The sequence below is a fragment of the Sinohyriopsis cumingii genome, chromosome 14 (genome assembly GCF_028554795.1).
Source record: "Sinohyriopsis cumingii isolate HCF-2022 chromosome 14, ASM2855479v2, whole genome shotgun sequence".
Lineage (NCBI taxonomy): Eukaryota > Metazoa > Mollusca > Bivalvia > Unionida > Unionidae > Sinohyriopsis > Sinohyriopsis cumingii.
This window is the reverse complement of record NC_142974.1, coordinates 93,897,393-93,912,495: the sequence shown is the minus strand read 5'-3', so window position 1 is coordinate 93,912,495 and position 15,103 is coordinate 93,897,393.

Sequence of the window (15,103 nt, the reverse complement as noted above, 5' to 3'; positions counted from 1 at the left end):
TAGGCTGGATTCTACTGAATTGGTGTAGGCTACATTGCACTGAATCTATGTAGGCATGATTGCAGTGAATCTGTGTAGGCTAGATTGTATTGAATCTATGTGGGCTAAATTGTATTGAATCTCTATAGTGTAGATGTGTTGAATATGTGTAGGCTAGATTGCACTGAATCTATGTAGTCATGATTGTAGTGAATCTGTGTAGGCTAGATTGTATTGAATCTATGTGGGCTAAATTGTAATGAACCTCTATAATCTAGATTGTGTTCAATCTGTGTAGGCTAAATTGTATTTAATCTATGTGGGCTAAATTGTATTGAATCTCTATAGTCTAGATTGTGTTGAATCTGTGTAGGCTAGATTGCACTGAATCTATGTAGGCATGATTGTAATGAATCTGTGTAGGCTAGATTGTATTGAATCTATGTGGGCTAAATTGTATTGAATCTCTATAGTCTAGACAGTGTTAAATCTGTGTAGCTCGATATGTTGCTGGCCTTGACGCAAAATGGATTTCGCACTTTCTTCTAATCTGTTTCGGTGAAATTTCTTTAAAAAGTTGTCGAAAATAGGTCATTCTGGAAATTCAGTTCAACTCTTCGACTCAACTCATACATTGATTGCAGGATTTTATTGAAATTATGTACAGTAGAAATGAAATTATGTACAGTAGAAATGTTATTGGTGCAGGTGCACAAAACCTTACCTTTTCACATCTGGCCCATTTTGGGGAACGTGGCCTGATCATTATGAAATAGAGGGTGTATTTTAGGAATTGAATTTGCAACAGGGCTTTACCTTTGTCTTCTGTTCAGTATTTGGAGAAGTTTCTCGACGAGTTTCAAACAAGAGGGAATCTAGAGATTTAGGTTTATCATGGCCTCTCCTCCTAAAGTTCCTGAAGAGCGATATTGTTCCTGCACTATCTCGGCCTTTCTGAGAAGTGTGGTGATATCAACAATGCCACCGTATCTCAGTGTGCTCCGTCCATTCACTCGCCTGGCAGCCTGCCAAATCGTTTCGTCTGTGACAAAACTAGCAATTGCTTCTTTCCCAGACCAATCGGACAATTTTAATGAAATTTAGGCTAGATGTATGGTTGGGGCTGGTAAAGTTTCACTTTTTTCTCTGATCAGTTGAGGTGGAAGGGGAGATTTCTTAAAAAGTTGTGGAAAAAAGAGATATTAGATAACTCAGTTCGTCGTTTCTTCTTAACCCGCGCTGTTTCGGGAATTTTATTGCTATTTTTTGGAATCAGGTTTATCATCGCTTCTTCCAAACTGCAATGATAATTTTAGGAGACTTCGTAAGATACACGTGTGTTTGTTTTATAATCACACTGAGGTCTTTTTTGCATGCAATCAATTTTTGGGACATTTATTAAGGTATTTTGGGAATACGTCTTGTCATGCTTCTGTCCCAACCACGCTTTTTAAAGAACACATTCTGGCAAAGAAAAATAACAAGGACGGTTCAAAGCGTGGCCAATTTTGATCTATTTATGAAATTAGATGTATGCATGTGGCATCTTCTGTACATAATGATCGGAATGTTGATCCAACGTGTCCTTACCTGAACAAGTCTGAACCAACCTAGTCAATATTGTCATGCCGTGTTAAAGCCAAGAGACTGCATAATTTTTTTAAAAACAAAATGGATTTCTGTTTAGACTTTCTGGTACGGAACATAAGAAAACATACTGTTTCTATAAGAAATATCCCCCCCCCCCAAAAAAAAAAAATTACACGCACACACTCACGCACGCACGCATTTGAACAAAAACTTTAGAACAACAAAAAAGCTAATACAACGTACTCATTGCCAGTTCAGTTATAGTGTGATGCGCATAATCATGCGCAAAACCAATTTATTCGTGTGTGAATTTAAAGGAACGGATACACAATGAAAATTCTGACCCGGCTCCCTGTATGACACGAATGGATTGTAGACGGTATTGTACTGATATCAACGCTTTTTGGAGAGGAATTATTGCTTGCTTCTAGAACACAGTTAAGTTGTCAAGAAAAAATTACAATTCAGCGTCAAGGCTGAAAGCACGTGTGTACATATAAAATCTCCGAGTTCATTCTCAACTTGACGTCAATTTCTTGGATATTTTGAAAACTTTCATAAAGGTTCCAGTATCTGTAGTTGTCCGTCTTCGAGAATCATTAATGGGAAATATTTGATAAGCGAGATGACGATGTCATACCTGTTGAAACTTAGTGGGAAAAATGTGATAAGCGAGATGACGATGTCATACCTGTTGAATCTTAGTGGGAAAAATGTGATAAGCGAGATGACGATGTCATACCTGTTGAAACTTAGTGGGAAAAATGTGATAAGCGAGATGACGATGTCATACCTGTTGAATCTTAGTGGGAAAAATGTGATAAGCGAGATGATGATGTCATACCTGTTGAATCTTAGTGGGAAAAATGTGACAAGCGAGATGACGATATCATGCCGCTTGAGTATCGGTTTTTTCTCGTCTTCACCAAACATCACATCCACCTCCATAAAATAAATCTTCAAATTGCCGATGAGCGTTTTCTAAAATACTTTTTTAGCCTCTTTGGATTTTCTTATTACTATACTTCTTCTTCTTCTTCTTCTTCTTCTTCTCAATAATAATAATAATAATAATAATAATAATAATGATGATAATAACAGCAGCAACATCAAGAGCAACAGTAACAGCAACAAAAACATAATAAGAGTAACGTTTTTCAGACAACTTTCCTCAAACAAAGCAAACAATTCGCCGGTAAATTCCATTAAGTGTGTTATATGATGAAATTGACATTACATAATCTTGTTCTTGAAGTTTTAGGACATCAGTTATTCTATACCTGACATTTGTTCGACATATTAAAATATTTTTGTATTCTTCATGACTTCATCGAAGCGATATTCTTGCTTTATTTTGCTCTAAACCATTTCGATTAATTTTCACTAGAATTATTTGTTCAAAGATACAATTAATCGTTCCCATTTAATTGAATAAAACGAAAGCGATTAATCAAATAATTCAATTTCTTTAAAGCTAACTGTCAAACAGCTATTTTTTTGGATATTTCTGAGTTCGCTATTAGCATTCAATCACTGTTATTCGTTGTTTAAATTGGGGGTGTTTTTTATGTGTTTTGTTGGGTGTATTTGATGGTGTTTTTCGTGGGCCTTTGGTTGCTGATTTTTTTTTCTTCATTAAAAGCATGTCACTAAACATGGTCAATATTTCGTACTCATTGGTTAGTTTTTATAATGAAAGCCTGTCGACTTTTATTTCGAAAACAAATACGCTGTAAACTGCGTGTTTTCAACCTTCTTATGAGGAAAACTAAAAAAGGATGCACTTTCACTGTATCGTGAACGACTGCGGATGAATTATGTAAAACATTGAAGTTGTGTTTGCTTTCAATATCAACTACTAGACAGAAAATAGTCCTTGTATAAAATAGTATCCACATGCACTTACAAGTTACTCCCGGAATCCATTTTTTGTCATTGGTCTATTTTCCTTTTATTAAATCATAAGTAATTATATATTTCTCTAGCTAAAATATACAAAGTAAGTCATCATGATATAAAACAATTTGAAGTATTGAAGTATTTGTTTCTTTTTCCAAACAAAATGAATGCCAAGGAATTGTCGTATGATTTCGTTCTAAACCACCTAGTTCCACAATAACTGGTGCTGTGAACTGAAACACTGTTTTTTATTGTTAATTCCGTAGTCATTCTGAATTTAATTTGATGAATGTTTCTGATATACACCAAGATGTCTAACTGTCCAACCTTAAAATGTATCATTATTCATAGGGGGATTGAATCTTCTTCTGTTTTGTTTTGCAGATCTGAACATTTAGATCCCCGGAAATTCTAGATACCCCCCTCCCCCCTCGCAAAATAAATGATTTGCTACATCATCTACATTTAATCGCCCATCTCAATGAATCTATGCCCGACTGACGAATACTTCCATTAAGTTAGAAGACAATGATATCTAAAAGTCTGGGATTCGATAAGAACGAACTAATTCATTTAATGGATATCAGGGGACCATATGGAAACAAAATCTTTCATCATTGATTCATTTCATCCTCGAGACTTAGTCCAGATGATCAACAAATTTCTTTTCCAGATTAAAATGTGTGTGTGTGTGTGTGTGTGTGTGTGTGTGCATGCATATATGCATGTATGTATATATGTGTGTGTGCGTGCGTGTGTGTGTGTGTGTGTGTGACAAACTGACAAAACAGTATGGAACTAGTGTACATGTAACGTCTCTGTGTTTCTCTGTGTCTCTGACTGTCTGTGTGCCGATACCTGGTAAGTCTACATGACCTCTTTTGGTAAACTGTTTTGAATTGTTCCAATCCACATAAGCAAACGTAATTTCGCACACACACACACACACACACACAAATTTTAGTCTTATTGTAGCTGACTTTTAATGGATGAAATTCTTTCATTCGTGGAATAATTTAAAGCATATGTTTCTACCAAAAGCAATCTAAGTAATTTCTCTCTAATACAAATTGAACTTTACAAAAGTAGAAACAATAAGTGATTCATTAAATGAAAAACTAAACAGACTTTGTGAATCATCATCAGTCTTGTATTTTTTGTAACTGCGTGGAAATTCTACAAATAAATGCCTAAAGGTCATGTCGTCTATTGGTACATGTCAATACAAAGAAGAGTTATAGAGACAAGAGATACATTTATTACAAGTATGCCATTTACATGTAATTCTATCTTTAATTAGTGTCTTCGTAACAACTCTGTCTTCTTAATCAACAGATCGATTCTGCCAGATGACCTTCTTGGAAGGCTGCAACATTTACACGTGCAAACCTGCTTAGTTTAATTTCCTGTCAGTAAACTGGTGTGTGTGTGTGTGTGTGTGTGTGTGTGTGTGTGTGATTTAGATTTTTAACATAGCTTTAACAATTTATAAGTCATATCGCCAGGTTGTCTGCAGTGTTAAAGTTTATACAGACATGTTGCATGATGTCCCACTCAGTCACATTATCCTGACACCAGGCCGACCAGTCCTAACACTAACCTTTTAATGCTGAGCGCCATGCGAGGCAGCTGTTAGTACCATCTTTGTAAGTCTTTGGCATGACTCGGCCGGGGTTCGAACCCGCGACCTCCCGCATCCGAGGCGGACGCTCTAACCAATAGACCACTTGAGCAGTCAGTAAATCGGTAAATGTATAAATAAATGTGCATGTGGTTATCTATGTTACAGGACGTACCCAACTAAATCATATGCTTTGACGTCTTCAAATCAAATGTGGCAGCACTAGTAAAAGTGTACAAGTTGACGAGAATTGGTTAAAGCGCCATTGCACGGCAATACATATCAGGTTGATTTAGTGATAATGCTGTGACAAATTTGTTTAAGCTACAATGTTTACATTCAAACAACATTTCTGTTAATATAGCATTTGATTAGTAACATTTTATTTTAAAGAAACAATGTTTCCAAGATTGTAAGCTACTGTATAGTATCTTAGTTATTGTAGATCCTACGTCAGCATATTCGGTAGTACTTCCGGTTTTGCATTATCGATATTTCATCATGTACATATCTGCAACAATATGAATCATATGGGTTTTCTTACTGTTAGATATATTCAATCGAGACATGTTTTACAAGCTGCATCATCTTATAGTAAGACGTACAAGATCTACAACAAATGAAACAATGAAAGCTGAGCGAGGTACGACATGCAAATTGTCAGCTGTGTGCCTAATTGGTAGATAGTCGGGCTTTCTAATCCATTCGATTAAACGGCATCGTTTCAGTTACTGTAAACTGTATACATGTTAATAATTTTGGTAAACGTTGCAGTTTTACCTTTCTGTTCCTGTTTCAAGATCCAAGTGCACATATCCACATTTAGTATGTGTTTAATTATCGGTATTTAATTATTTATTTATGTTTTGGTATTTTTAATTAATTTGTAAATTATTAAATACGTGTCAGTAGATATATAGGTATCAGATCAGATCGTTACTAATAATTGCGTATGATATAAAACAATACGGACTAGGTTCCAGTCTGTGACAATAATTCATACTTTTTTGTAATTTTTTCATCCACGGATACACCAATCAGAAGACGATATTCTCTGACTTTGAAAATATGATTGACTTGTTATTTACCCATATCGCTTCTGTCTTCAAAAAACCCATTAAAACCCATAATTTTCCCCATTCAAAAAAAAAGCTTTATTGAAATTTTAAAAGACCGGAATTAATCAGTTTAAAATTTTCTTGCAATGTACTTTTAACTACCGGAACGAAAGTGTATCCAGAATGGTTAAAATGTGGATGATTGTGGACGCAAGTCGGCATCGTGCCTGACCGTACTGGGCGTCAGAATAGACTAATTTCATTCCCAGAGGTGTATTGTCACCGACGAGATGAAATATACCCGTTATACACTCGGAGGGAGCAAAGTTTCTTTTTGTCAGCGTTTTGCCGTTTATGTTCGGCTGCGTCTTGGGATTATTCGTACATACAATACAAACAGTTCTGGGAGAAAGATGACCTCAGGGCAGGCAGTTAGCAAATTCTATCTCAGATGTTGATGATATTACGTAATTAACATTGTGTTGAAGGGATTCATTTTCAGACTAATGTTTACGCGAACGTTTTATCATTTAATATATGGTTTCAGTATATGTGGATTATTTATCTTTGATAAAATTCGTGGATTTTAGAAACTTTGACGTGAACTTTCTATCTCTTGCCTTAGTGGTTCCACGGAGAGCTGTCAATCCTGACAGTAGAATATTTACCTGGCGACAGGCAAATCCTGTGAAACAAAGTAGACTGGACTACTTTTTTAATCCCTGAGGATATGTTTTCAAATCTGACTGATGCATCTATTATTCCTGACTATAAAACAGACAACTCAGCAATAATTATCTGTATCCTGGTTACCTGAAATTCATTTCAAGACTACTAAAGCAAGACGAATATATTAATTTGGTTAAAAGATGTATATCGAAGACAGTAGAAGAACACTACTGCTATGGCGATACGACAAACCCACATCAAGTATAATTAAAACAAACAACACAAACTAAGTTTTATACAGAATTCTGCTCTTATCTCAAAGATAATAGTGAAGTGGAAAAAGAAAATTAATAGTTTTTTAACGTGGAAATACTTTCCATGTAATACTCGACAAAACTTCACTCCTTAGGGTCAGAGCAAAGAATAATTTTTTTTTATAAAGATCTAATATAAACCATGTTACCAAAGCCAAATGGCAAATATGAAGCTAGGGTGTGTAACTGGTGTAAATGAATGGTCTATCTCTTTTGTTTTGGTAAACTTTGTACAAAGAACACGAAACTGATTAGCCATTGTTTAAGATTTCTACCAGTATTTGAAAAAGATTAAGTAATAGTGATACAGTCACCTTCTGTGAGGAGAGAACTGAACACATTTAGCACTTATTCTATGACTGTTCAGTTCCTAAACATTTTTGGAATGGATCCAAACTTACAACCCAACTTTTAAAATTTCACGAAAAGATGTCTTTATATGAAATAAAAAATCTGATGATCTTGTTAACTTTCTAATATTGCTTGCAAAATATGTTATAAACGCATCACTTTGTGCATAAAAAATCTCACCTATTATAAAAATTGCGTTTTATCATACAAAAGGCTGGAAAAATATGTGGCCAAAGTGAATAATAGAACGGATGAGTTTAAGAAAAAGTGGACCCTGTTGACACCTTTTGGTTTCATTTCCAAGTTTTCCTTTACTTTCGCATCAAAGAAACAAACAGGAATGTAAAACACATTGGGGTTTGTAAATGGGTAGTTCCTTTGGTATAATATTTGAGAGTATACTCAGTTGCATTTCTCTACTCCCCACTACAAAGTAAAATGGCGTATTAAGGAAACAAATGTTGGATTTGAACTCAAGTTGTCTTTGACGGGAGGCAGCCATCTTTACCACTCGACCACTTAACTTGCTTCTAAGAATAACTTTAAATTTTACGGTTATTTTGTTATCGACGAGGCAGTGAAGTTAAATATTGTAATTCGCTCTATTGAATTATGACAATTATTTTACTTGGAAAATCCAGCATTTCACTGTCTAGATTAAAATAAAATAAATAAGCCGTCCTTGTTTCTTAAGTGGTCAATATCTCTTAGCAGCTTGTATTCTGGGTGGACTTACAGGTGACATGCGCAGTCGTATGTAAGCAACATTATTTTGGAAGCAATTATAACTTCTCGTAATTAGACATGGAATGAGTAATGCTCTTGTTTGACCCAAAGGGACCTGTAAACCATTTCCAAAACTTGAGAACGACCTTACCCACTGAAGATTAAATGGTAAAACTTCCTTGAAACCTTACTTTTTATTAAAATATTTCTTCAGCTACGTTGCCTAAACGTCTTTACAAATTTCAGTAGTCATACTAGTGTAACAAGCTGAAACCGGTTTGGGATAGGATTTAGCGAAGACGCTAAACTCAGTTTCGTAAATGAGCTGTTTTTTTTTTTTTTATAATGGAAGTGAACGATGTGCGCATCAAGTCCAGCAATAGATTTTTTAAATATTAAATAAGGATGCGTAAATACTTCATCAACGGATATAAAAACATGATATTGTTCCAACACAGAACTAATCAGAACATGGACTTTCAACCGATAATCGAACAAAAATCGATGTAGCGAACTTTTAAATAAATTCAACTCAAATCTAACACGAGCAATGATATGTATATAATTTATGCACAAATATGTACAATGTTTGACTCATGGACAAGTACGATGCATGTATAATTGATTTTCACCCATATAGTGATACTAAATTAGACTGTCCCCCACATAGCGATACTGAATTAGACTGTCGCCCATATAGCGATACTGAATTAGACTGTCGCCCATATTGCGATACTGAATTAGACTGTCGCCCATATAGCGATACTGAATTAGACTCTCGCCCATATAGCGATACTGAATTAGACTCTCGCCCATACTGCGATACTGAATTAGACTGTCGCCCATATAGCGATACTGAATTAGACTCTCGCCCATATAGCGATACTGAATTAGACTCTCGCCCATATAGCGATACTGAATTAGACTGTCGCCCATATCGCGATACTGAATTAGACTCTCGCCCATATAGCGATAGTGAATTAGACTCTCACCCATATAGCGATACTGAATTAAACTCTCGCCCATATAGCGATACTGAATTAGACTCTCGCCCATATAGCGATACTGAATTAGACTCTCGCCCATATAGCGATACTGAATTAGACTCTCGCCAATACAGCGATACTGAATTAGACTGTCGCTCATGTAGCGATACTGAATTAGACTGTCGCTCATGTAGCGATACTGAATTAGACTCTCGCCCATATAGCGACATTGAATTAGACTGTCGCCATGTAGCGATACTAAATTAGACTGTCGCCCATATAGCGACATTGAATTAGACTGTTGCCCATGTAGCGATATTGAATTATATTGATACGAAAATGAAACATCTGATGTTATGTAACTCGTGGCACCCAGTCGATGATCACGATATAGTTAGGCTTGTCAGCCTTCTTCGAGTGTTAAAGGAGCAACCATGCATAGCGCGCTTTCCAAGTTAGCTTCCTGACAAAAGTCATTGTGCATTACAGCGATATTTCACTCCTTAATTTTCTTTGTTACGGCCAGAGAAATTAAGTTGAGTTTCTCACTGCATGCACTTTTGCGCTTGCATCAATGGGTAAATCGAAATCAAAGTTTTGAAATAGCTACTGCTTTAATTTTGTGAACATTTTCGCTCGTATATAATGAATAATCATTTTACAACACTCAGTTCCGTGACAGCTAGCATGTTACTTGCATTTGATTCTGTCATTTGAATTATTATAAAAATAAGGATGTGATTAACATTTAGCACCAGAGTAAAGGAGGGTGTAGTTGTGAGAGTTTCTGGTTGGTTGGGATTTTTTAGCTCTAGGACCTTTAGGTACATGTATGCTATCATTCGTGGTGCGGCATTTTATTCTGTGTATAGATTGGTGTGAGTAGGGCCGAAAGTATATGCAGAGAAAATGTCGATTCCTTTGATATCTTTACACAATCTGCATAAACATTGCCTACAAGCTCGCCAGAGTCACAGTCAGAGTGCCTTATGTTCACAGACTGTATTTCCTTCTACTGTTGGCTTCTTTGCCCTATCACCTAAATACGACCAAAAAAAATTAAAATCACACGGAGTATTGTCTGGTGAGTCAGTTGATAGAGGGCGTTACATGGCCTGAAGGAAACGTTATTGCTGTCGAGGGATTTGCCGGAAACGCTTCGACAAATACCGCATTGCCTTTGTAGTAGCAACCAGGCCCTAGACGACCTGATGGCAGTAGTTTTGCAATTATTCCTGCTGCAACGAAAGCTCAATTACCCATAACTTATCGCGAGCAAGCTTAGCTTAAAAAGATCTGACTAACTCAAATGTTCGATATCGATTTGATTTGATCCGCGTGCAATCCCAATTTGATCCAAAACCTCACAACCTCATTTATGGCACTCAAACTATTCGTCCAGGGGTTTGTATTTCCTGTCAATGTCAACTTGTTTTGTGAGTTATACAATGTTCAGTCGTCGTCCGCTAACGCGAGAACGTCATGCGGCACCAATGATTCGTGTTCTGTGGCTCGCTGCATCCCGTGCTCGTTCTAGAGCATATTTTGTTTTAAAGCTACGAAGTTTCTATTTGCGAAAGCCAAAGATGGTTAGAGTGACTGAAACTCCCGTCAGCTGGACATAGAACACAATTAATTTTACTAAATGTTCTCTACATTTGTTTCTCAGTACTGACCTTTGTACCATGTGACAATCAATGCAAATCATATGTTAATCTAAAATACCTTCAAAGATGACTTCACGGTGAAGTTCTTGTCAAAGGTTGACCTGCTCTTTTTTGAGATGATGGACTGTCAACATAGCAGCATGTAAACAGAACACAGATTTCACTTCCGAATCATCACCAAGGTCTTATTACTCACTGTGCACTGTCGCCGAAATACACACATACAACAACACCCTGAGCTCATATTATCAAGAATAAACAGTTACCTTTAAATCCCTACCAAACATGCATAAATAAAACTCTTCTATCACTACCAAAATGAGAGAGGAAAGAATGTTCTAAAAAAAGACTAGAACTACATTCGTGGGTACTGAACTGGAAGTATTAATTGTGACCCGATTCCAGCTGTGAGTTGACGTTGGCATTTTGTCCCCGGCGGCAAACATAGGCACAAACTAGTTGTAAGGATTTCTCGTGAGAGGTTGTTCAGAATAGCAAAATTCACTATCATGTGCCGAATACAACATTATGCATACGCTTAGTTAATTAACCCCTGGCGCCTCGTTTACGTGTCCGAAGGTAGTATCCTACTTCCGATCCCTGCGTCAAGGTCATTTAAGATACTCTAACATGGGTGGTAATATAGAAAGATAGACAAATCTTGCTTTACAATGATACCAAATAATCTGGACTTCCTAGTAACACTACAAAATACAGAGGCTAAAATGTAATCTTTCTGGACCCGATCTTTTTCCACCTTAAAGTCGCCCGTGATTGGAATCCGATTTTGTGTCCGAATTTTAGACTTTTTGGCCTCAGATCTTAAGGCAGACCAGTCTGAACTGCACACAGACTGACGAACCTTTGCAAGAATTAGGATAAAATGGGCGTTTGGAATTAAACGTGGTCTGTGGTCTGTCAACATTAACGATGGGTCCGTTAAGCAAAAAAAAAAATAATATATATATATATATATATATATATATATATATATATATATATATATATATATATATATATATATATATATATATATATAATACAATTTTTACCCTTGTGCTCATGCACGAGCGAAATAACCAATGAAAAACGACGTTTCTAACACAACTATTCATTAGGTTAACCGGAAGTCTCTTGGAAGTCGATGTATCAGTATATATTCAGAAATAGCCCTCTAAAATGTGTTTCCTGTTCGCATTTCAGGCGAAAACGACAAAAACCTCCAAGGGTTAATGAGTTAAAGAAATATTTTCCAAAGTTACTGGTTTGGGTGTGTGTGTCTTTTTTGTCTTAAATATATTGTCTATTCTGTGTATGATTTTAAACGTGTTTTTTGATCGGCCAAACTGCTTTATGTATTTATGTGTCTTTATCCTTTAATCCTTACTTGAAAATCAACTTTACAATAGTGTATAACATATATGTGCTTTCAGGTATACAATAGTGTATAACATATATGTGCTTTCATATGTACACTAGTGTATAACATATATGTACTTTCAGGTGTACAATAGTGTATAACATATATGTGCTTTCATGTGTACAATAGTGTATAACATATATGTGCTTTCAGATGTACAATATTGCATAACATATATGTGCTTTCAGGTGTACAATAGTGTATAACATATATGTGCTTTCAGGTGTACAATAGTGCATAACATATATGTGCTTTAAGGTGTACAGTAGTGTTTAACATATATGTACTTTCTGGTGTACAATAGTGTATAACATGTGCTTTCATGTGTACAATAGTGTATAACATATATGTGCTTTCAGATGTACAATAGTGCATAACATATATGTGCTTTCAGGTGTACAATAGTGTATAACATATATGTGCTTTCAGGTGTACAATAGTGCATAACATATATGTGCTTTAAGGTGTACAATAGTGCATAACATATATGTGCTTTCGGGTGTACAATAGTGCATAACATATATGTGCTTTAAGATGTACAATAGTGCATAACATATTTTTTTTTGTACTTTAAGGTGTATATTAATTTAACTACTGCGGGTTTTGAACCCTTTTTTATCATCTATCAATTTCTTCTGTTATGGTAATAAATCAGTCTCTTTAGAGATTAGATTTTATTTGCATGCTAAGTGGTACTATTTTTAATAACCATATAAATTAAAAGTCACTTCTAAATCTACTTCTACGTCAAACCTTTCAACAGTTTCCTCGATAACTTTTATTTGTTGATTGGTTACCCATTTCAGGTTAACAAATGTAGATTGGCACATGGCATAATCATACAAATTGTTTGGAAAGACAATGAATACCTTAACCTTCTTGTACCGTGTTTACTGTGATCCACTATGCCAAGACTCTTATTCAAAATACCATCTTGTTGCACTGCTTCACTTCTCTCACTATATTGATCTCCAATTGTCAGCATTATGCTCATTACTTACTTTAGAATTCCTATTCAGTGTCATAATGATATATATTCTGTATCAAACTGATATATATATATATATATATATATATATATATATATATATATATATATATATATATATATATATATATATATATATATATATATATATATATATATATATAGTATCATACTGATTACTATTCATTACAATACTTATATCTATTCGGTATCATACTGATATCATTCGGTAGCAGACTGATATATATTCGGTATCATACGATTAATATTCGTTACCATGCTGATATATATTCGGTATCATACTGATATCTATTCGGTATCATACTGATATCTATTCGGTATCATATGATTACTATTCGTTACCATACTGATATATATTCGATATCATACTGATATCTATTCGGTATCATACTGATATATATTCGGTAGCATACTGATATCGATGAGTAATTATGCTTATACCTTACCTATTTTCAAAGAAGCACCATGAACCAGTCAAGATACACTAAAATAGTTTATAATAATTGATGCATAAAGGTACTCATCCAAATGTCACCTAATAATAAAGCAACCGTTCCAGTATTACCTATCTCATTTTCTGTAATAAGATATATTTTGTGGCGGAAGCTTTTATTTATATTAGTGAATATTATTTCAGTGTCTCTTGCATTTAGTTCGTAGTAGTCCTATTCTGCGATTGATTTCAAATGTTTGCATATTTTATTTAAGCAGATTGTAAATCTGTATACTATAGGCTAAATTGGAATATTTTGTCATTGATCCACTTTTTCATTTCTCTCGTGTCCTGATTAAAGATGAAAACATTATCCTGAGTGCATGTGTTTTGTTGTTTTCATTCTCAATTTTCCATTTTGGTTTTGTTTATAATGATGATTTGAAATTTGCTGTCTTCATTATCCATGATGCATTTTAGTCTTGTTTACTATAACTTATTGAATCAGTGAGACTTCCCAAATCACATTGTATAATAATAAGGAACATTTAGTTTGTGTTGGTAGTTGTTGGTAGTTGTTAAACGTAGAAAGAACTATTTTATGGCGTTATGTATATTGTGTTTCTGTTGGCTGCATAATCTTTTATATTCAAATAATCGTAATTTAGAATTAAAAACTAATTCAGGCATTTATTATAAATGTTCGTTTTTCTTTAGCGTTTGTTCGCTTGAGATAATGTTAATTTTAACAAATTAGTTATTCCAGAAAAATGACCATTGTCGCCATCAAATAATATTAGCATATTTACATGACAATCTCTTAATCTTTGATATTCTAACTGGTTGCATACGTTAGTCTACATTCAAAATAAATATTAAATTTAATTTATTTTTATATCTTTTATAGTTTTGTGGCTTCTATTAAAACAATGTTTATATTTATCAAGGTTTATTGTTGTGGTCTATGCAGATGATTCATGAGTCGGTTTATAATAGACTGGATTGCATATAGCATTTTTTAAAAGCATTTATTAGTCATTATTTTGCACATTATGGAACGCATTTTTATTTATTATACGATGTCTTGACAAAATCAAATTCATAAAATTCTGATCTATTTCTTCTCCGGCTTCAATTATTGTTATATAATTTGATTAATAATTCCTTTTAGTTCTCTTTTCTTTTCTAGCTGAAGACGAATTAGAGGCGGGTGCATTTTCCTTATTTCAGATTTTGATATTTTTTTTAATCACGCAGACTATTTCAGGATTTTATTATAATACCATTTTATAAATTAAAATTTAAGTGAAATTGTTTTCACCAATTTGGAATAATATTTTCTAGTTAGCAACAGGTGTGGAACTTGCTTTTTATGATTCAG